Source organism: Mytilus californianus, unplaced genomic scaffold (assembly GCF_021869535.1).
Source record: "Mytilus californianus isolate M0D057914Y unplaced genomic scaffold, xbMytCali1.0.p SCAF_4, whole genome shotgun sequence".
Lineage (NCBI taxonomy): Eukaryota > Metazoa > Mollusca > Bivalvia > Mytilida > Mytilidae > Mytilus > Mytilus californianus.
This window is the reverse complement of record NW_026262690.1, coordinates 21,600,404-21,625,550: the sequence shown is the minus strand read 5'-3', so window position 1 is coordinate 21,625,550 and position 25,147 is coordinate 21,600,404. Positions and strand designations below refer to the sequence as shown.

Below are 25,147 nucleotides of genomic sequence, written 5' to 3'. Positions count from 1 at the left end.
GTACAAAAAACAAATTGGGTGTCTAATATTACAACTCATCACTACCAAGCTGCTGACTTAATATGAAGTTATTATGTTCCGATGTACTTGGGAAAACTGTCAAGAAAAATTAAGTTCATTCAATATATTGAAAAACTGTACAAAAACTAGAGGAAATTGTCTGACAAATCTTCCTTCACTTTACAACTCATCACTTTCTACCTGTTGACAAAATATGCGTTCTGTACAGTAGTACCTGAGAAAAGTGTGACGAAAAATTTAAAGTTTATTCGACATATTGAAACATTCAAAGTATCAACAAACAGGAGTAGAAGTCTGGCAGATTTTAAATGTGCTCACACATTACAACTTTTCGCTGTCAAGCTGATGATTATGAAGTGGTTCTGTTTTCAGTGGTACCTTAGAAGTGTGGCAAAAATATTGTTGAACAAAAAGACGAATGGACAAAAATGGTGAATGCAATATGTGTGTACAAATTATGATATAACAAGAGTGCACATGGCTTTCCATGCACTATAAAATGCTATACATGAATGACTTTTCATTGTAGATTAATTATGAAAGTAGACTCTTAATAACTATACTAATGAAGTGTACAATCCCCCTGAGGCAATTTCCATAGGGGAACAGCCTACTGATTAATTATGAGAATAGAATCATAAAAAAAACATTTTGAATATCGCAAACGTTTATAATGGTACATATATAGAACAAAACAAACAAAAAATTAAATTGGGGCAAAGGTGTAGGTAAAATAATCTTTAATCTAATTTTTATACCAGACCTTAGAGTCAATGTTTTTTTTCAAAGAATACAATGACTGCTGATATATTATGCAAAGGAACTTTTTTTTCGAAAAAAAACAAACAATACATATACATTTATTAATAGAAAGTAAGGTTCTGAAGTTGAATAATCGTAATTTTAATATTTATTGTGTGAGTTTTATAATTATCAAAAGATATACAATTTCAAAAAGCTGATTTATATAACATTGTGAGCTTTTTATAATCAAGAAATTTAAGATATGTAAGTATTAAATTTTTCCTGAAGCAGAAAAAAAACTTAACTTATGAACAATTTATCTTTTTTGTCCTCACAAAACTATGTCAGTGCTATTTCAGTCCATCCATTGAAATGACCATTGCATATGCTATACAATCCTTTTATCAACCTAGTTAACAATTCATTATAAAAAGTAAATTCTTATTCAGGTTTGAATATTACAATTGGAAAGGATAATTTTGTAATGTCACTCGAAGGTGTGAATGTGTTCTAAATTGGTCAGACAATAATAGGTCATGTTTTATGAACATTTAAAACCCTCGGCTACGCCTTTGGCTTTAAATATTCAGAAAAACATGATCAAGTATCGTCTAACCTATACTTAAACCATCGTCGTGACGTCAGCCTATTCATTTACCGTGGATTTTTTTCTCTAGAATCAATGCTTCCTAAATCTGTCGCTTAAATGGACTCACCAAATTATATTCAATTGTTTCCTTTGTGTGTCTAATTTCATTAAGTTTTAATTGGCTAATTTACTGATTTCTGTTCACTAATGAAATTAATTTAAAAACTTACCTTTAATTTTTGTAATTTGCATATGCCATCACTGGTAATCGAACCCCTCCTAAAAATCTGTTATGTGTGACTGACATCAACACATCGACGAAACCTCTCAGCTACCAATGGGTTGCAATTTAAATGTCTATTTTATATATATAAATGAACATTTGATACACGTCGGTACAACAGACACATAGGGTTTGTACCTTTATGTATACATAATAGACAATCGTATAGTATAAGTTGGTACCCGCGAGGTTAACATGATTAAGATCAATGAGTCACAAAATCAAGTTAAAGGTAAAGATTGGTCGGTTTAGGTTCGAATCCCTGTATTTTCTTTGTTGTCCCTATTCTTTAGTTTTCCTGTTATTATAGTCTTATTTTGTATGTTACTGTGGATATTTTTGTAATAATAGCGGGTTTCCCGTTTATTTTTGGATTATTATTGGCTATTTCACATATTTGAAAAAAAAATGATAACGTTCAATTTGTCCAAATTTTAATATGAACGAACAAACTAGTGGATATTAATTGGAGCCATTACAAAAGGGCGCAATTGACTATATACATAGCTTTATAAGTACATTGTGGTGCAATTTTAAAAGTTATCAGGGTTATTCCATTTAAACATAGCTAATACCCATGAAAAGCAGACGTTTTAATGATGCACCAAATCAATTCATCCCCAAACGCTACTGAGTTTTAAGATTAGAGAGCAGAAATATTTTTTTATTAATTATTATTATCAACAAGTTGAACTTATTTCATCACGATTTTCAATGTGGCGTTCTTTTTCTTGTACGCTACTCATCGTCTAGTAGGGCGAATGATCATGCCATGTTTCAATACAAAGCTCCGAGGTGATTTAAAGGATTTAAAGAGAGGATTTCTGTTAACATACTTATCAACAATGGAGGTACTTAAAGGACGTTAAAATTATAAAATTGTGTCATTTCTGTTTTACTTCGATTTATTAAACAATAGACTCTACAGAGCAGGATTCTCACCTGTATCATATTGGATCTTCAACAATAGCCATTTCCAAACAGTATAGACAAAATATAATATAAGACTAAATATCTTTTTTAATCTGGTGTTGTTGATCTTTCTTCCGTAGTTTTTTTATACCAAAATGCAATGGTGAAAATATGCCATTTAAGCGCTAAATTCTGATAAGTAGTTGACTGACAATGCAATGTTGATTGATTTTGATCATGTCTTTGATATCATTTGTGATATTAACAGTTTTTCTATATATCTATAGTTATTGCAAGTAATGTAAATAATGAAAACAATGGGTAAAAAGTATGATAAATTGGCAACAATTCCCATACAAAGTTGTTTTGGCTTTCATACTTTTTTGATCTGAGCGTCACTGGTTAGTCTTGTGCGGACGAAACGCGCGTCTTGCGTATTAAATTTTAAACCTGGTACCTTTTGTTAACTATAATTCGTATGTTTCTCTGTCCTATATGTTCTCCCATTTATTTATATTGTAGTCCTGTCATGTAATGTTGTCATTTTAATGTTATATTTAACATTGCCATAAAAGCGGAAGGTTTGGCTAGCCACAAAACCAGGTTCAACCCACCATTTTTTTCTTAAAATGTCCTGTACCAAGTCAGGAAAATGGCCATTGTTATATTATAGTTCGTTTCTGTGTGTGTTACATTTTAATGTTGTGTTTTTGTTGTGTCGTAGTTCTCCTCTTATATTTGATGTGTTTCCCTCAGTTTTAGTTTGTAACCCGGATTTGTTTTTTTCTCAATCGATTTATGAATTTCGAACAGCGGTATACTACTGTTGCCTTTATTTAACAATTGCAGCTATGTTTACTTATTAAAAGATCTGTATTACTGATCTTTTAGCTCTTGAAATTCTACCTCTATATATTATTGTTGTCACGATAATGGGTGAAAAATTGTTTTGGGCAATAACTCCATTAAGGAGTCAACTGATGATGTCTGCCATTTAATGAACATGTTAATTGATCTGGATTTGTTGATAATTTTTGACAAAATAATTTTGTTCTATCTGTTTTCAATATAATAGGAAAAACATATTAAAATATAGTTAGAAATAATCTTTTAAGGGCAATAACACCTATCAGGACAATTGGATAAAAATATACAAAATGTGGATTTTTTACCATGTCAGCTTTTCGCTATCACTTTTCAAAATAAAGGACACTCATATTGGGCCAAGTGAGTTAACAAAACGAATAATTAGAACTATATCTTTTATGACATTTAAAAATACTGGAAGATGTCTTTCTGATAAAAAGAATAATTGTATGTTGTGTGCAGACTTCCATAACACCATGAATACTATTTTAGGTCCCATCTGCACCATCAACAATACTGGACGAGATTCAAGAAAATGATGCATTCATGAATTAAAACAACTTGGGTATACATGAATGAGATAGCAACAGTCAATGGCACTAATAACCAAAAGACATATAGTTCAGTACAGTCACTTGTCGAAGGTGGATGAATAAATGGATGGTTTAAATGTCCATGAGGAAATATAAAATACATATGCAGGATGAAAATATTTAGATGTGATATAAATATGAATCATGTTTTGTTCTCGACTGACACAAGAAGTCAGAATTGAACATTCTAGTTCATAATGAAAGTCTGCATGAAGAAATGTCACCTTACTCATGCAAATTATTTCAATATTGAGCTTGCGCCTAAATGCCATGAGTGTATTAGAAAATCAGCAAATACCAGTTTGTAGGTCTTTTGTTTCACCTGTCCATGGATCAATCCAACATTCTCCCATACTCAAGGCGAGTATGCTCCTATGAAAGCACTGAAGTTTATACAATCATTGAGAATAAAAAGATCAAAGTAAACTAATAAAAAAATATTTTTACATCATCCTTATGGATACATTTTGTTTTTACTATTTTTAAAACACTTTATTAAAGTTGTTATGTTTAACCTGGAAACATGGCACTTACAAAATGTACAATATCATGTGCATTCCAAAGATTAAAGGAAAATATTTACCAGATAATGTACACTTCTGTCAGTGATTCTATATATCTTACCCAAGAGTATCTGTTGTTGCATACACTGGAAATTTACACACAGAATCAACCTGGCATACGATGTCTTTATCACCAGGGAAATGTAAGAAGTATGGTTTTCCCTGATTAAAATACAATAAAATGATAATTGTGTATGTTTATTTCAAGTTTGACCTTGAATAACACTTTATAGACTATTCATCCAACTTGCTTCACTATCTGGTAGTCTGTATACGTTCTATAAATAAAGCAATTGTAATAGATCTAAAACTATTCAATATAATCCAATCATTCAACCATTGATACAATCTATATATCTCAGGTTTGTCAGTCATTTCATTGATATGGTCATGATTATGAATTAACTGTTTGAATTTTTCGAAATACTTTGGCTTTTCTACCCCAGGAATAGATTACCTTAGCTGTATTTGGCAAAACTTTGAGGAATTTTGGGTCATCAATGCTCTTCAACTTCGTACTTTTTTTTAGCCTTTTTTTAAAAATGATTCGAGCGTCACATATGAGTCTTTTGTAGATGAAACGTGCGTCTGGCGTACAAATTTTTGAATCCTGGTATCTTTGATGAGTTTATTTGTTTGGCACCATTTCAACTAACATTAGTCATTTCTAAGCTTACACAATCATATTCTCACATCCATAGCTTCCAAACCCTCTAGCAACTCTCCATGAAAAAGTAAATAACACTATTTAAGACTATTAAAGTCGAGTTACAGATTAAAGTTTATTAAATAAGGAGACGTGGTGCGATTGCCAATGTGACAATTATTCACCAGAGTCTAATGAAGCAAAAGTGTCATGACCTCAAACTAATTCCATCAGAGATATCCTGGTTACTGGCAGGAGTCAGGTCAGGTAAAGCCTTTTGTGCATTTTGTTGATTTGATGATAGATAAACAGACTTTAGGAATGTATGTAAATGATCCGCATAATACGTATTATCAACATTACAGTGTATTACTTACATATACCGATCAACAATATAATATCATTGCTACAATAATTGAAATGTGCACAGTTACACTTAAACGGAAACAAAAACAAATTATTGTACTCACTTTCAAAGAAAAGACTGGTTTCAGTGGCATATCTGAAATGGTATTTGTATATAAAGACAAAATCATAGAAATTAAAGGCTCCATTGAGTCTGCAACCTCTTTGCAATAACTATAACTGACCTCATTTTTTGTAGAACAATGGTCATTTTGATCAAGTGAAATGGCCTACGGTTTTGAGCATTGTCGTGCTAAGGTAAATAAAACAAATTAAACGTTCCTACTTTGCCAAAATGTGATTTATATCATGATATTTTCAAAAAAATATAAAAAAACAAAGTATGGGTAATAGGGATACATGTTGTACAAAATTGTAAAATTTTGTAAAGGGTTATACATTGTGTACATGGAAAAAGTACTTTTTGTGAAAGGAAAGAAAACTAAACGATAGAATTTAGAAATTTACTTTACCTTACTTTATAAAGCTAAGGTGCCTTATCTGAGTAACCCCCTGATATAAAACAGTTGCTGCCGCTTTGTTAAATTGTCATTCCACTTAAGTCGTGAACCATATCGCTAACAAAAATAACTATTTTAGGTATACAGGAGCAAGATTGTGTATGGCTTTAAATGTGAGCAGCAACAGTTTGAATTAACATTGTCCTGGCAGCCAATGCTGTTATATGATAATAGGTGTTTTATATTACTATTTCAGGCGATCAGTCTAGCAGCTGTATTTTGAACATGCTGTAGATATTTGTGTTTGTCAAGTACAGTAATGCGTTCCCAAAGTCAAAAGGAGATGTTAATATTAAATTAAAAGTTCTACACGTTTCCTCGGTACGGATTGATTGCATTTTTCTTTTATTGCTAATTTGAAAAAAAGAATAATTGAGATATTGAACTTGCTCGTTCTTCTATGCTTTATGTCTTGTCTAAAAAAAACTACCAGGTTTTTAACGAAAGATGCATGGTCTTTTATATATGTTTATCGCAATTTTGTAGATTATCTCTACCAAAAATCAATTTTCTGATAAATGATGCTACACCTGTCACCTCATCTAGGCACTTAATTTGGTTGATGTCATTTTAAAACCAATTTTGGTTACAATATCTTGACTAAACGGGAAATGCACCGAACTACTTCGCTAACTTTATGATAATGCCAAGCTGCTTTATTTTATCATCATTTTATGAAATTGCTTGGAAAATGGGCGAAAAGTCATAGTCATTTGAAAAAAGACAGACAGAATATCTGTTAGGTAGGAATAATTTTATGCAGTCTTAAGTTTTATTTATGGAAAATTTTACAATTCATAGACTGAAATCAATGATGGTTCATTAGAAAATAATTATGAATATGTAACTGAATTACCTTTCACAATGATGGAAAAACATCGAAGCGGCGAGTCATTACTACAATATCAAAGATGAATACATCAATAATACTTAACATATTTATTAGTAAATAAATTAAACGTATTAAATGTGAAATTTATAAATTGATGTGATTGGGCAATATTAAATTTGTTGGATTCAAATAAATTTGGGATTTGTTTGATGGATTTTTGTCTGGTTAATTCAGTATTTTGATGAAGACCTCAACATTATAAGATACAAATCTTTGTTCTGTTTGGAGGCAAATTCCATATTTGTGATACTGTCTTAATATATATATATATATAAAATTCTGTTCAGGTTAATAATTTCAAATTAATTTGGGTTCACTTTTGATTGAAAAGTGGATTTAACCAACTGTCAAAAAAGCCTTCATTAATCTAGTGGTATGAATTATTTCAGCTAACATTGATACATTCATTTTTTTTCAACTATATCGTTGAAAATCTATTTGTTACTTCTTTTTTGGTTAAAACATAACCAACTGGTAAAACATATGTTTTGAAGATAACTTTATTTTTTTTAAACAGTGATGTAAAATACCACATGAAGACAGTTCATATAACCCTTTCACCCGGGTAGACAAAAATGTAACATTCCATTGCTGTGATCATTGCTTACTAATTTATAAGCTTAAAGGCTTACATATACTGTTTGATTTAATCATACCCTAATGTATCTACAACATATGAGCACACGAGATGTTTTCCGGTTTCAGTTTGTTTAGGGGTCCATTTCACGGTGATGGACTGTACTCTTGAACCTAACTCTGGTCTTTTGGTCACAGGACTTTTATTAACATGTATTTCATTACGTCTTGTTATCAAGAATTGGTCAATCTCTGTAATACTGAAAAAAACCATGCTTTTAAAATTCAAATGTACAAACGGTATGTATTTCATGTATATCGTGTTTCTATACAGACTTTAAAATATGATCATACATCATACATGGATTTCATACAAAATATCTCTATCTTGATATCACACTAAATAAAATTATTGGCATAATTATTTTAAGAGTGGTGTTGTTTAATCCGATGACATATCTTGCCGATTATATCAGTTATTAGCTGGTGACAACCAACCATCGATTATAATCGGTTGCTTATTTAGTTGGGAGTTTATCTTCATTGTCAGAAACTTTATATAAAAATAAGGAGATGAGGTATGATTGCCAATGAGACAACTATCTACCAAAGTTCAAATGAAGTAGATGTAAGCAATTATAGGCAACCGTACGGCCTTCAACAATGAGAAAACCCCATACCGTATAGTCGGCTATAAAAGGCACTGACATAAAAATATGAAACAATTCAATTGAGAAAACTAACGGCCTAATCTATAACAAAACAATTTACAAAAATTAAATATAAACGAAATGAACCAACGACAACCACTGAACTACAGGCTCCTGACTTGGACTAGGCACATAAAGAATGTGGCGGGGTTAAACATGTGTGTTAGCGCTCAACCCTCCCTTCACCTGGGACAGTAGTGAAACAGCACAACATAAGAACAAACTATAAAAATCAGTTGAAAAAGGCTTAACTCATCAGATCGATACAAAGTAGAACAATCAAACAGAAACACAGACTGAACGTGGCAGGGTATTTATCCATCCCTCATCCCTAACAACAAAAAGGACACTAAATACAGATCTGAGAGTACTCGCAGTTACTGACAGCTAGTTCAAAGCCAATGACAACTAATAAATAAATTATATTTCTAAGATTTATACATATTCTTATGCACATTTTTAGTAGCCAGAGAGTTTAAAATGAAATAATTTGTTTCTCATTTAACCTAAATACTAAATAATTCTGGTATATTTTCTCCGTTACTTAGAATTTTCTTTGCTAACTTACTTGTGTGATTATAATAAACAATCATACCATTCAAACATTAATATGCCTGTTTTCTGTTGATGTTCAAACTCACCCGTTACAAGTCTTAATTTGTTCCCAGAATTAAAAAAAAATGTCAGTATGAAATATTTCTCTGACATCATAATCATTATTTGTACACATAAATTCAATTTCAATTGTTAAGAGAGAGGCGAAAGATACCCAAGCGACATTCAAACTCATAAGTCGAAAATAACTGACAACGTCATGGCTAGTTGTCTCATTGGCACTCATACCACATCTTCTTATATCTAAACAAGAGGCTCTCAAGAGCCTGAATCGCTCACCTGTATTTCAGAGGAGAAGATTTTTGAATGTTAGCAAACTTGAACAAATTGTGTAAAATTGTCTTTAAAGGGCAATAACTCCTTAAGAGGTCAATTGACAATTATGGTCATATTAACTTTTTTGTGGATCTTACTTTGCTGAACATTATTGCTGCTTACAGTTTATATATATCTATAATAATATTCAAAATAATAACAAAAAACTGCAAAATTTTGTTAAAACTACCAATTCGGTGGCAGCAACCCAACAATGGGTTGTTCGATTCGTCTGAAAATTTCAGAGCTGATAGATCTTGACCAATTGAACAATTTTACCTTGTCAGATTTGCTCTAAAAGCTTTAGTTTTTGAGATATAAGCCAAAAACTGCATTTGACCCTTTGTTCTATTTTTAGCCATGGTGGCCATGTTTGTCGATGGATCAAAATTTCGGATACAATTTATAAACTAGATACCCTAAGAAACATTTAGTTAAAATTTGAAGGTATTTGGCCCAGTAGTTTCAGAGGAGAAGATTTTTGAAATAGTTTACGACGACAGACGACGACAGACGACGGACGCCAAGTGATGGCATAAGCTCACATGGGGAACTTCGGGCCCCAATGAGCTAAAAAGAAAAAGACCAACAGACAAACAACAGTACACAAAACATAACATAAAAAACTAAAGACTGACCAACACGAAACCCACCAGAAACTGGGGGTGATTTTAGGTGCTTCGGAAGGGTAAGCAGATATCTGCCGTCGTGTTGCTCAAGTTAGTATAAACCTGGTGATAAATCTAATTCAGTAGGTCACATTCGGGGAAAAGGGGACGGGATTATAGTTACGACAATTGTAACATATGATTGCCATCTGTGAAACAGATATTCCAAAACGGTCAACCAACTCGTGATGGCGTCCATAAAATTTACGAAGGGATGATTTCAACTTCACCACATGGAACTCTTGGTTTAATAGCTTCCTTGTTAGCAACTCTCAATCAAGGAAATCATGATAGGAAATACAGGCCCTGGAATATCATATCAACTGGGAGGTTATATATTTTTTTCTTTTTATCATAATTCTATGCTGCGAAATCAAACCAGTGACATGCACGATATCGTGAAATATGTATTTACTATCACTGAATCACATGGACCGGTTAATAGCGGATTAGATTTTAAACAGAGCACATGTCTTTCCTTTGCTCATAAGGAATTATAATTCATTCAAGCACCAGCAAATTTATATGATCCGTAATTTGGTGTATGCCGATAAGGAACAAAATTCACTGGTGCGTGAATATTTTGAAAAACGAATGAAAACAATCCAAACACATAAAATTTGCTACGCTTTAAAAAGGATGTGATATACTGTATAGAAAAAGGTATGGGTTAATATCAATGGAATTATTGGGTAAAAATATGGAAAAAACGGCCAGTTAGAAAACATTTGATTTGATCCATGTTTCACAAGAAATGTAGTTTTGATGTCACGGAAAATGCTGCTCTTTCATGAGAACATGCAAGTATATACCAACTAAATAATCAACCACAATATTCTCTGAAATGACAAAGCGGAAAATTTTCAAAATAAAAAACGAGTTTTATCATACTTATGTTCACCAATTTCCATCAATTTTGTAAAGTTTCTAATAACGTAATGTTTACATTTTCTTACCTGCTATTATCTGTGGGTTTAGCAAAAATATTCACGGTAAATGCTGCTCCACTGTAAATTTCATAATGTTGTTTATGTGGTGGGGTTGGATCTATAAACTCTGGTTCATTCAAATGACCGACAACTTCAAAGTAAAACTGTCAAAATAGTTTAAAAATAAGATATGCATAAAAATTTACATAAATGTAATTATGAAGCTTTCTGGTACAGACAATCTCAAAAGCTTGGTATTATTCCAACCAAGCTTATTAAAAATATGAAGAGCTATAAACCAAAAAGGACCAAAAAGTCTGAGCCTGAATAAGAAATTAGTAGTTTTGGTATCTCGAGATGGGTTTTATAAGTAAAAATACATTGCCTGCATCAATTAACACTGGATATATATATATACTTTACAGTTACAATAATATGCTGGGATTATAACTCAGTAAAGGACAGGTTCACTTTTGTCAAATTCGATGATTATGTGCATATTTTGGATATACAAACTTGAGGAAAACCTTGGACACAACAGAAACTCTGGGCATAAACTGAAGTTACAACTCACATAAGGCCTTGCTAACGAGTCAAAACTTTGTAACTTATGAAGCGAGGTGCCAAAAGAAGCTATTTTATATTCATAGAAATATCACTATTTCTATGTGGATTTGAAGTATTTTGACAGGTATGAAAAATAATTAAAATCTTATGTCCAAATTTTACCCTATGCAAACCTACTCTTTTGGTAACTCATGATGCTTTCTATAAATATAAACTGTTTACACAGAGATGTGTCTCGCATGTATGTCATTTTGATAGTAAAGTGTTAAATTTTAACATGTAAACTAAGCAAAACATTCAAAGTCAATGAAACATGACCGAAGGTGCAGAAAAATTGGAATGCTAATGCTTATACAACAGTATACCAAATATCATTGACTTATCATTATTGGTTCATCTTAGATTGAACTAATCACAGACTTCAACATGTAAACTATGCAAAGGTTTCATATCAATAAGCCATGATCGAATAGGCGGTTTCAAATAATCTCCAAAAAAATGATATGTGCTAATGCAAATACAACTGCATACCAAATATCATTGACCTACCACTAATGGTTCCTCTAAAGCCGACCGAATCACAAACTAATACATAGCTGACGCTGACGCATAAAACCACAGGCCTGAGTTTTGCTTTTTCAAGTTCACAGAAGCAAGACAATAAATGACACCAACATTGGTATGCATAACTAAACATTTTGACTAAGGGTGGCAATATTTCTTCATTTTATTCTAAATACTGAACCTATGCTTATAAAGAGCTGCGCCATGAGCGCATGATAAGCCCGTTGCTTTTTCAAAGAATAAAGTTCCATAAATCCCCAATGTCATATAAGAAAAAAAAAAAAAAGGAGGTTATTTTAATAGATATGAATCAGTCACCAAAGTTTCCTGAAAACTGATCAAAGCGCTTTTGAGTTATTGTCCGAAAACTGGAAAATCCCCCCTTTTTTATGAATAAAATACCATAACTCGGAAACGTAAAATCTAAAATTTATAAAAATCGGAAGGGAACTCACGTCAATAGATATAAACAATTCACAAAAGTTTCATGCAAATTTGCTAGTGTTTTTGAGTTATTGTCCAAAAATTGAAAAATCCCCCTTTTTTAATGAATAAAACCCTATAACTCGGAAATGTAAATTCTAAAACTTATAAAAATCGAAAGGAAGCTCACGTCAATAGATATTAACCCTTCACCGAAGTTTCATGCAAATTGGTTAAAGCGTTTTTGAGTTATTGTCCGACATGTTGACGATAGATGGACAGACGGACAGAAGGACGGACAGAAGGACAGACGGACGGAAGGACAACGGTATACCATAAGACGTCCCGTAAACGGACGTATAAAAATCAGTAATCTTGAAATAACAGGATGGTTTGTATAGCAAAAAAGCTTGCCTACATCAATTAACACTAACTTTATTTGTACTTTATATTGAAAATTATATGACTGTTTCATAAATGAGTAAATTAAAATGGACTGTTTTAATGACAACAATATTAGTATACAAATACTCAATAGTTTTGTCTTTAGTTGAGACTGTCAACATTTATAATTTTTATTCAAAATATCTAACCACGATTTTAAATCAGAATTCTTGATATCTTAGGATTGTTTACTTAACAAAGTATTTTTTAGATTTCTTAGATTTTCTTAGAATTTCTTACACAGGCACATAATAGTTATAAACAGTTTATGCTTAATATTCAATTCTTTTAATGAATGATATAAAACATAGACAGGAGATATACACAGGTTCAATAGACAATCATGAATTAATTCATTTAAGAACGTAATAATAAACAAAGCTTAACTAATTAGGTCTTTCCACTTTTCGTGGAAAGACCTTTTGCTTTTGTTCTGATTATAAGGTCTTTCCACTTTCCCGTGGAAAGACCTGTCGCTTTTGTTTTGATTATTAGGTATTTCCACTTTTTCGTGGAAAGACCTATTGCTTTTGTTCTGATTATTTTTTTTTCCGCCAATTTTTTTCTTCCGCTGTTTGGTTGTTTCGCAACATGTCGCTTAGATATTTAATATATGATATCGAACAGTTTATACGCTTTTAAAACTGACACCGCGTAAAGGAACACATTTCTTTGTAAGAATTATCTCTCAGAACACTGTTTTTCTTGTGTTAACTACTCCTTCGCAACCGTAAAAGATTACGACAAAATTATTTCATCAATTTGCTCGTTATTACCTCAGGATCTTAAGAATAATTTTGACCGAAGCGACCTGGATATTCGAAGTTTGAGGTCCGTCCTGGGTCCACAAAAAGAAAATGAGGTCAAGGTCATGTTTAAAGTTTTTGCTTTTGCTTGTGCATGCTTTTGCTTAGCAACTGTAATGTATCAACAAAAGGTTTCCCTAAATTGTTAGCTGTGATATGTCGTAATAGGAAATGTTTTCTTTGAAGCAGTGCGGTAACATTTATAAGGAGTTTTCTCCCCTGGAATATTAAAAATTAGATGAATGGTAATATAACTTATTAACAATACATAGTAGAAACCAAGGTCTTTTTATATGAGGTCTTTGCTTGATGACCTTGAAATTGAGGTCTAGATCAAAGGTAAACTTGACGTTTTAGATTTTGACCTTTGCTTTAATTTCATATTTATACATAATAAAGCCATGGGACAATTTTGCATTATCTTGTTAGCTATATGACCTTGAAAGTGACCTTATGCAAACCGGAAGTAGCTTTTTTGAACTTATATAATGTAAAAGGATATAGAACAATTGAGGGCCTTGTTGTATGACCTTGAAATTTAGGTCACTTTATATTTTTGAAATTAATTGAGGGCCTTGTTGTATGACCTTGAAATTTAGGTCACTTTATATTTTTGGAATCATTGTGAAGTAAGGTTCAAATACAACCGGAATTAGCATTTTGTTAACTGGAATTACCTAGTTATCTCACTTATTTTTATCAAAAGTATATAAAAACCATATATTTTTGGAATCATCATAAATTAAGCTATTATCTGACACCAGAATCGACATCTTAAATCAAAATTATATATTTTCCTGTCTAGATATGTCTATTTGGGTGAAAAGTCCTTCAGTTGTTCTCTTGGTTTTTTAATAAGGTATTTCCGCTTTTCGTGGAAAGGCCTTTTGCTTTTGTTCTGATGTTTTTTCTTCTGCCGTCTGAGATGTTTTTTGTTTTTTGTTTCAAGACATATTGAAAGGATGTTTGGCCCATGATATCGTACGGTGATTAGAGCTTCCCCATTCACCCTGCATAACCGAACACTTATTCTTATAGGAGTTATCTCCCCCCGTACTTCTTGTTATCTTTATTTCTCTGAAAACGTAAAAAATATCGACAAACTTCTTTTCTAATGTTCGTATAGTCTTAAGGATGATTGGTTAATTAAACCGAAGTGATCCAATGACATCTTATGGGAGTTATTTCTCTTTTCAAATTAACATAGGTGATTTCTTGAATTAATTCATATACGATATATCATATAGACCTAAAGTCTTTTGATATAAAGTACTTGGTCCATTAGGAGGAAAATGATGTCAAGGTCAAAGGTCAAGGTCATTTTTTTTAATTTTGAACTGTGCTTGTTACCTTTATTGTAAAGAAACCGTAACAGTTAATGATAAGAGGCTTTTGCCAAATAATTGTTTACGACAAGGAGCAACTTCAATCCGTTTAAGTCAAAGTGTTTTGGTGACCCTTCATAGGAGTTTTCTTCCCTTATGTATTTATAATCAGTATAACTCCACAACCATACAAGTGAATGATCTGCGATCTTTTGATTTGAGATCACTGACCTATGACCTTAAAATTGAGGTCAAGGTCAAAGGTCAATTTGACGTTGTAGATTTTGACCTTTGCTAAAATTTCATACCGGTTCATTATAAAACCATTAGGTCTTTTACATAAGTTGGTAGACGTATTACTTTTAAAAAGGTCAACCGGAAGTGACATTATTTTAACCGGAAGTAGCCTATTTCATACTAATTTAATGACAAAGTACCTAGAAATCTTATATTTTTAGAATCAGTTTGAAGTAACAAATCATATGAACCAGAAATGTCATCTTCTAACCCAACTGTTACACCGTTTTTTTAAATTTAATTCTTTATTATCGAAGTTGAGGTGGAAAGACCTTCAATTGTTCTCTGAACAATTGGTTTTTAATTATTTTCTTTTTTAATTTTTCTTTGATATCGTACGGTGATTAGAGCTTCCCCATTCACCCTGCATAACCGAACACTTATTCTTATAGGAGTTATCTCCCCCCGTACTTCTTGTTATCTTTATTTCTCTGAAACCGTAAAAAATATCGACAAACTTCTTTTCCAATGTTCGTATAGTCTTAAGGATGATTGGTTAATTAAACCGAAGTGATCCAATGACATCTTATGGGAGTTATTTCTCTTTTCAAATTAACATAGGTGATTTCTTGAATTAATTCATATACGATATATCATATAGACCTAAAGTCTTTTGATATAAAGTACTTGGTCCATTAGGAGGAAAATGATGTCAAGGTCAAAGGTCAAGGTCATTTTTTTAATTTTGAACTGTGCTTGTTACCTTTATTGTAAAGAAACCGTAACAGTTAATGATAAGAGGCTTTTGCCAAATAATTGTTTACGATAAGGAGCAACTTCAACCCGTTTAAGTCAAAGTGTTTTGGTGAACCTTCATAGGAGTTTTCTTCCCTTATGTATTTATAATCAGTATAACTCCACAACCATACAAGTGAATGATCTGCGATCTTTTGATTTGAGATCACTGACCCATGACCTTAAAATTGAGGTCAAAGTCAAAGGTCAATTTGACGTTCTAGATTTTGACCTTTGCTAAAATTTCATACCGGTTCATTATAAAACCATTAGGTCTTTTACATAAGTTGGTAGACGTATTACTTTTAAAAAGGTCAACCGGAAGTGACATTATTTTAACCGGAAGTAGCCTATTTCATACTAATTTAATGACAAAGTACCTAGAAATCTTATATTTTTAGAATCAGTTTGAAGTAACAAATCATATGAACCAGAAGTGTCATCTTCTAACCCAACTGTTACACCGTTTTTTTAAATTTAATTCTTTATTATCGAAGTTGAGGTGGAAAGACCTTCAATTGTTCTCTGAACAATTGGTTTTTAATTATTTTTTTTTTCATATTTCTTTAGCAGTCTGAGATGTTTTTTTGTAACTTGACATATCGAAAGGATTTTTGCCCCATGATATTGTACAGTGATAACGATTTCATCATTCACCCTGCGTGACTAAACACTTTTTCTTATAGGAGTTATCTCCCCGCGACCCCTTTTTCTTGTTATATTTATTTCTCTGTAACCTTAAATGATATCGACAAAAATATTTTTCCAAATTGTTGGTATACTCTTTAGAATGATTTGGTGAAGTTTCATAGAAGTGATCCAATGACTTCTTATGGGAGTTATTTCCCTTTTCAAATTTAACACAGGAGATATGTTGATAAATTCATACATAATAAGTCTTAGACACCTAACGTCTTTTGATATGAAGTCCTTGGTCCATTTAAAGGAAATTGAGGTCACGGTCAAAGGTCAAGGCCATGTTCTTAATTTCGAACTTTGCTTATTATCTTTATTACAAAGAAACCGTAACAGATAAGGATAAGATGCTTTTGCCAAATAATTGTTTACGAAATTGAGCAAGTTCAACGCATTTGAGTCGAAGTGTTTTGGTGACCCTTTATATGAGTTTTCTCCTTTTATATATTTGAAATCAGTGAAACTCCTCAACCATACCAGTGAATGACCTAGGGCTTTTCGATATGAGATCACTGACCTATGACTTTGAAATTGAGCTAAAGATCAAAGGTCAATTTGACGTTCTTGATTTTGACCTTTGCTAAAAAAATCATACTGGTTCATTATAAAACCATTAGGTCTTTTGCATTAGGTTGGTAGACATTAATCTTCAAAAAAGTCAACGGGAGGTGACATAATTTTAACCGGAAGTAGTCATTATCACACAAATTTAATGAAAAATACCTAGAAACCTTATATTTTTAGAATCAGTCTGAAGTCACCAATTATATGAACCTGAAGTGACATCTTCTTACAACGTTGTTTAATCTAATCCTTTATCATCGAATGTTAGGGTGGAAAGACCTTCAACTCTTCTCTGAACAATTGGTTTTTAATTCTAATTTTCTGTGTTTAGGATACCTAATACATATTGTTTTTCCGTTTGAATGGTTTTACACTAGTAATTTTTGGAGCCCTTTATAGCTTGCTGTTCGGTGTGAACCAAAGCTCCGTGTTGAAGACCGTACTTTGACCTATAATGGTTTACTTTTATAAATTTTGACTTGGATGGAGAGTTGTCTCATTGGCACTCATACCACATCTTCTTATATCTATTAAAATTGATAAAACATATCATGTCTGTTGTTAAATTGTTGTTACTATAATAAAGAAGTCTAGGGATTCAAGCAGTTCTCTGCCCTACTAAGTCTTTAATTTTTGTACAATTTATATTTTCTATTGGCAAGTGTTCTTTTAAGTAACAAGGTTTTGGCCTGCATCAATCAACAATGGCCATATGTGTACTCTATATTGAAAATTGTAAGCCATTATCATAAATAAGTAAATTTGGCCACATCAATATTAATATACCATTACTAAAAATTGTGTTTGCTTTTGAGTGCCAATATTTCTCCTCTTGATTCAAAACAATGAACCGACATTAAAAAGTAGTTTATTGATATCTAAGGATCGTTTGTTTAACAAAAATTAGTGCCATCATCTATCAAAGCTTGTCATATTTGTACTTTATATTGAAAGCAAGTAATATAACAAAAATACTGAACTCCAAGGAAAATTCAAAACGAAAAGTTCTTTATCAAAGAATATCCCATTATCACAAATAAGAAAATTTGGAAGCTCCCAATGAATTGTTTTAAAATAAATGACAGTAATATTGATATTCAACGACGAAAATTGTTTGGTCAGCATGAATCAATATTTCTAAGAGTTCTTCTTTTTATTAAAAATCCTGAACAGGCATTAAGAATCTGTAGTCTTCATTACTCAGAATGGTTAGTATGACAAACGTTTTCGCCCACATTGGTTAACATTTGCCATATTTGCAGTTTAAAATCAGTTAATTTACTTAGTAACTCAAGATGGATCAAATAAAATAAATGACACGAATATTGGTGAACATAACTAAAACATTTTGTCAGCTTTAACAAATAAAAGCAACATTTCTCCTTTTAATTTATAATATTGAACTGGCAATTAAAATCAGAAGTCTTGATATCTCAGGAAGGCTTTTTTGAAAAAATGTTTTGTCCAACATCATGCAACATTGGCCATACATGTACTATTTGAAAGATTCTATGCTGTAATCAAAAACGAGTAAATTTGGTCAGTCAAAATGAATTGCTTAATAATAAATACTGGTATAGAATTTTTGTCGGCTTTAATTTAGAGTGCCAATCTTTTTTTTCTTTTCATTCAAAATACTGAACTGGCATTATAAATCTGTAGTTTTGATATCTCAGAAGGGTTTTTATACCAAAACTTTTGGCCTGCATCTTTCAACACTTGCCATGTTTGTACTTTATATTTAAGATATATGCAGTTATCATAAATGAGTAACTTAGGTAATCCAGGATGGATTGTATAAGAACAAATCACTGCAATATTGGTACACAATAACTAAAATTGTGTTTCCTTTAATTAAGATTGCTTACATTGCTTTTTTTTTATTCAAATTACTGAACAGGCATTTAAAAAAGTAATCTTGATATCTCGGATGGATTGGATAACGAAGCCTGCATTAGTTAACATTGGCCACATTTGTACTTTATATTGCAAATCATATGATATTATCATAAATCAATATAGATATAAAAAAAAGAAGATGTGGTATGATTGACAATGAGACAACTCTCCACAAAACTAAATGACATAGAATGTAACAACTAATGGTCACCAAAACGGCCTTCCACAATGAACAAAAACCAATACTGCATAGTCAAAACAAAACAAGTCCAAAAGTGCTTCAAAAAATTATTCAATACCTAATATATCTGGGCACTAGACAAATTTCATTTAAAATGTAATCTATCAATCCAAGATGATAAAAAATATGATGAAAAATACATGTACGGCGGGGAGTATATCTAAGAGAGGAAACAATGGACAATAAAATAACTTAAAAAATTGGTGTTTCTTTTTTTTTTGACAATGATAATTAATTTGTTAGTCTAAAGCAGTTACGATTACCTTATTGCTATAGCTTTCACGAACAAGGTCATTTAAAATGTAATCTATAAATCCAAGATGATCAAAATATGATGAAAAATACATGTACGGCGTGGAGTCTATCTAGGAGGGGAAACAATGGGTAACAAAATAACTTAAAATTGGTGTTTCTTTTTTTTGACAATGATAATTAATTTATTAGTCTAAAGCTGTTACAATTACCTTATTGCTATAGCTTTCACGAACAAGGTACCCTGATATATTAATATCTTTAAGAATAAGGTGTCTTAAAGATAAGACTTACTTTATATACTTGTTAGTTAATTACATACTTTAATAAATACATTTATATATAAATGCAATTCACCTAAATTGGTAATTACGTATTTTTTGTCCCGGATTTGACCTTTACTTTCCATCCTTATACAGCCTACCTGATAAGTAATTTAAGGAATATTGTCATTCGAATCTCGTATACTGTGCAGTTAAGTTTAGATGAAGGGTACCCCCCCCCCCCCCCCAAAAATGAATGTTTGTATTTTTGTAATGATTTCATGCATAAGTAGATATATATATATTTATACTATGACTTTGTTTGGTAAATCTCTTAGACCTATATATATATATATACATATATATTATATGATTTCTTTTCTCACTTTGATTTTTTATTTTGTAGGCTTTCGTGTACCACGCAGCGGTGTTGCAACATCATCGGGACTCAAATTATTTAATTCTGTTTATAATAAAGTAATCAAGTAAGCTGCACATGCTAGCGAGATATTCCTATAAAACAAGTGCTTCTTTTTATCTTATAAATACTTTATGTTCGTTTGAGGTAACGAATTAGAATACAACTATATTTATATACTCTGTACTATGATATCCCTAATTAAATTAAGTATATTTTACTGAAATTTTTGAAATTTACTGATTAGATTACTTTTACGTTCTTTCACGTGTCTGTCAAAATTGGTGTTTCTATCAACTATAAATATATATTTATTCCAATCCATTTGATAACCTTTCTTATCAATCTTCGAAACAGGGTCTCTCTTCTTTTATAACACAATGTTGACTGCTGTACCCCAATTTTTGACATTTTTACCTATTATGTCTGGGTTTTTTTTGCTCACACATTGTTATCAATATAATGGAATTCTATGCGACTTTCATACAAGTAAGAGGTCTAGCTAGCTATAAAACCAGGTTTAATCCACCATTTTCTACATAAGGAAATGCCTGTACCAAATCAGGAATTTGACAGTTGTTTTCCATTCGTTTGATGTGTTTGAGCTTTTGATTTTGCAATTTGATAAAGGACTTTCCGTTTGAATTTCCTTGGAGTTCGGTTTTTTGTTATTTTACTTTTTATAATATCTGCATATATACAAATAAATATGTGGACAAATGCAAAACTTGATAACCAATATTTGATTACAAACATGTTCATGAATGACAAAGAAATTCCAATATATGTATTTAGAGCATATTATTTTGCTGTTCTGGAAAATACAAAAATACGATTACTGTTTATACAATAAAACTAGAATACACTCATGTCGCGGGTCCGTGACTGAATTAAAGTACCTATGCTTTATTTTTAGCCTGGATTTTTAGTATTTGTATTTTCATCTGGTAAAGTCATGCTGATTGTAAGGCGCACAGTTTTTTCTGCTTTCAAAATCGTTCTGTTTGAACCCGTGCTAGTTTTCTTACTGTAATAAACTTACTATGTATTTACATTGTATCATAGATCAAATTTATTTGTTCAGTGTATGTTCACTGGTGTTAATATGTCTTTTGATTGGTTTAAGCCATTTCAATTGATATTTTATAGTGTATCTTTCTATGTTGTGATGTTACACTATTGTTTCAGATAAGGGTGAAGGTTTGGTACCATTAAAACGTTTAAACCCGCTGCAATTGTTTGCACCTGTCCTAAGTCAGGAATCTGATGTTCAGTAGTTGTCGTTTGTTGATGTGGTTCATAAGTGTTTCTCGTTTCTCGTTTTTTATATAGATTAGACCATTGGTTTTCCCGTTTGAATGGTTTTACACTAGTAATTTTTGGGGCCCTTTATAGCTTGCTGTTCGGTGTGAGCCAAGGTTCCGTGTTGAAGACCGTACTTTGACCTATAATGGTTTCCTTTTATAAATTTTGACTTGGATGGAGAGTTGTCTCATTGGCACTCATACCACATCTTCTTATATCTATTTACTATAAACAGAATTTAATGTTTTAACTAATAACCAAAATTAATAGTGGTATTGAGCTGGAAGGAAATATACTTGTAACATAGTGTACTATAGTGTAACATAGATATAAAACAACTACTGGAAGAATTCCATTGGTATTGGTATCGGATTCGACCCGGAACTTATTAATTATTGGTAATATTAATTATGTGGAAAACAAAAGGGCTTGGGATGGTGTTATTTTTAACAACACCATTGTCCTATATTAATTATATATAAAGTTGATGTTTTTGATTCGGCGGTTTTACGTCATGCTGGTTAACAAAGTGGATCTCGTTACGCTAGTAGTACAGATGCCAGGTCTGGTATGAAAAGTGTAAACACATTGATCTGTCAAAAGCAGACCTGTATATAGACAGGTCATGAACTAAACTGTCGCTGAACAGGTACTTTTCGACAGGTCTGGTGTAGCCAGGAATGGAAACTAAAAAGCAGACCTAGTTCTGGTCTACCATGAATATAGTTAACTTGCTTGTCTGCTCAAATTTATTTCGTTGGCTTAGAAAGCAGTCAAAATGTCTGCGTAAAGTTAACTTTTGTACCGGTAATCACTGCACCCATATGCAGCTGTGCTAGTGAGATACTTGATCTCCTTTAGCTCATCTGGTAGAGCTGTGGCTACCTGTTCCAATTTTAAACCTGGCTGGAACTGTTGGTTGTTTTTTAATGATAATCATGCTCCACTGCTACAACCGAAAAGTGATCCATAATTCGGATAAATTGGTTTTATGTTGACCTATCATAGACCTGTTAAATGTAGGTCACAAATATTTATATATTTAAATTATGTTTTGTTTTATCTTAAAAAAAAAGTTAATTGCCTTTTAAAAATATTTTTACTTTGACACTAGCAAATCAATGGAGAGGCCATGGGGTTGAATTAAGCTGATTTAAATCAAGCGATATTCAGTTAATAATATTATCAGATATGTGAATAATACAACTTGCCTGAAATGGAACTGCACTAAGAGATCTACCTGTGGCACTATTCCCAGCAACAAATATTTCTTTGTGATCTCCAGATACAAGTACCACGTCATGTCTGTTAAAATCCATAACATCGACCAAGATTAATCCTGTGTCTCCGACTCTATATTTCCTTCCTGATACATCAAATTCAATTATACAGTCAGCCTAATAAAAGACATAAAAGGCTCAATTTAATCATAGTTGTGTGCTACCCAAACGCATGAGACTCTTCATATGTTGTCACTTGTCAGGCATTGGAACCACCAAAGGTAAATAGATTTCATAATAATTATATAGTCATAAAATAACAGCTTTTCATTATCCCCTGCGTTGCACATATTTTATCTGCCCAATGGCAATAAGTAAAAAAAAATAGTTTTTAATAAATATCTTACAAGAAGTGTATGTATGAAATTGCTAACAATGTTAGTGTCCATATAGTTCTATTATCAAGAGGCATATCTCCTGTAAAAAAAACATTGGTCGGCACTCTTCATAGACCTTGCCTTTGATATAAACTTCATAAAATAAGAATTCGACAAGAAATGAAGGTGTGAGTGTGTTTACAATGCAAGGCTCAACATTAATAACATTTTATGAGAGTCCTTACAATGCAATTTTTGATAAAATATATATTTCGAAAGGGGCATAACTCCTTTAAAAAAACTTGTATGGCACTGATTTTTTAACTTGTCAGAACTATTACTGATATAAACCTTTGATATAAATTTCTTAAAACTCTGGGAAGTATTATACACATGAGATCGCAAATGCATGTCTTGCTTTTCTATCTTTTAAGATACTTTGTAAGATTGATTTTTTAATGTGAATCTTTGCTGCATTTATATATTTTAAAAAATGAACAAAGACATGTACAAACAAAACAAAAAGCTATTTCAGCATATTTTACATAGTCCTTAGCATGATGCAATTTCCTGAGATATACATATTTTCCACAATTAAAAGAGAGATAAAAGGAAATTCAAACTCATATATCGATGACAAACTGACAACGCAATGGCGAAACACAAAAAAAAAGAGCAAAGACTCAAATGGCCGGGTTGCACATAATGTTTCTTAAACAATAGAGAATGTTCTACTGAACATTGAAAAATTTAAAATATTAAATGTAACAATTCCTCGAACAATTCCATAATAGCAGAGCACAATTTCAACATATGTGCAATTTTCCTGTGAAGTTTCATGAATCTGGGTAGAAAACTGTAGGAGTATTTGATTACACAAAATTTGTACCATCTTTCATAGATTTTGCTGAAATGTCTAAGTTCATCCAAGTCTGGAAAAATAGAAAAATATTCTTCAAACAATTCCATAATTACAGGTTCACAAATTCAACATATGTGAATTTTCAGGGATCTGGATTGACAACTTTGAGAGAAGTTGGTTACACAAATAAGGTACACGCTTTTCAACACCCACCTGCCTAAAATGATCATACTATAAGCCGGCATTGGTTTTTGTCGTATTGCTCTTGTAAGTACAAACTCGGTAATAAGTCCCATTCGATGAAAAAAGAACGGGATTGCGGTTTCATCAATTGGAACATATCCATTGTCCTCATAATTGCGACCGTAAAATAATCAAAGGGATTACTTCAACTTTACCACTTGAAACCCTTGGTTTAAAATCTTCATTGTAAGCAGCAACTCTCTATCAAAGAAATCATGATAGGAATTGCAACCTTTGGAATATCATATAAGCTGGGAGGTAAATACTCCATATGCATACCCCGTTGGAATGTTGCTACAAAGAAATGGAAAGTTCATGTAAGTTAATATTTGGGGCAGACTTAACTGTATCTGGTATATCCTTTATTTCAAGTTCGATGGGATATATGCGTTCACCAAACTCTGAATTATTTCTTGAGAAGACATTATCTATATAGCTGAACATGAAGATAAGGGTAATGATAGCTTCTTTTCATTTTCATAAGAAGCTCCTGTATGAAGTCTGCTTCATATGAATACAGGAACATATCATTAGGAAGAGGAGCACCGTTGGTTCCCATGGGAATTCAGATTGTGTGTAGTCCTCCTCCAAACGTCACATGTATTTTGTCAATCAAGAAATCAAACATCTTAATAGTTTCAGTTTAAGATGATTTTTTGTATGAATCAAACAGACTTGTTTTTACAAAGTATGATTTGTCCCTCCCTCAAATAAGACATTTGTATCTATAGTGTATCTTGGCCATTCTTTTTATGAAATTCTTTCATTTTCAAATTTGTCTTTAAGTTTCGAATGGG

The 25,147-nt window shown here is 31.8% G+C and overlaps 1 long non-coding RNA gene across 1 annotated transcript in view; it reads left to right on the top strand.

The window, feature by feature from the left end:
• LOC127737694 (uncharacterized) overlaps nt 1–21,573 on the top strand; it is a 221,441-nt gene extending 199,868 nt beyond the window's left edge. Inside the window, exon 2 of the long non-coding RNA XR_007999764.1 lies at nt 21,544–21,573. This is a non-coding gene — a long non-coding RNA (uncharacterized LOC127737694). The remainder of the gene's footprint in view (nt 1–21,543) is intronic.
• The last annotated feature ends 3,574 nt before the right edge of the window (nt 21,574–25,147 follow it).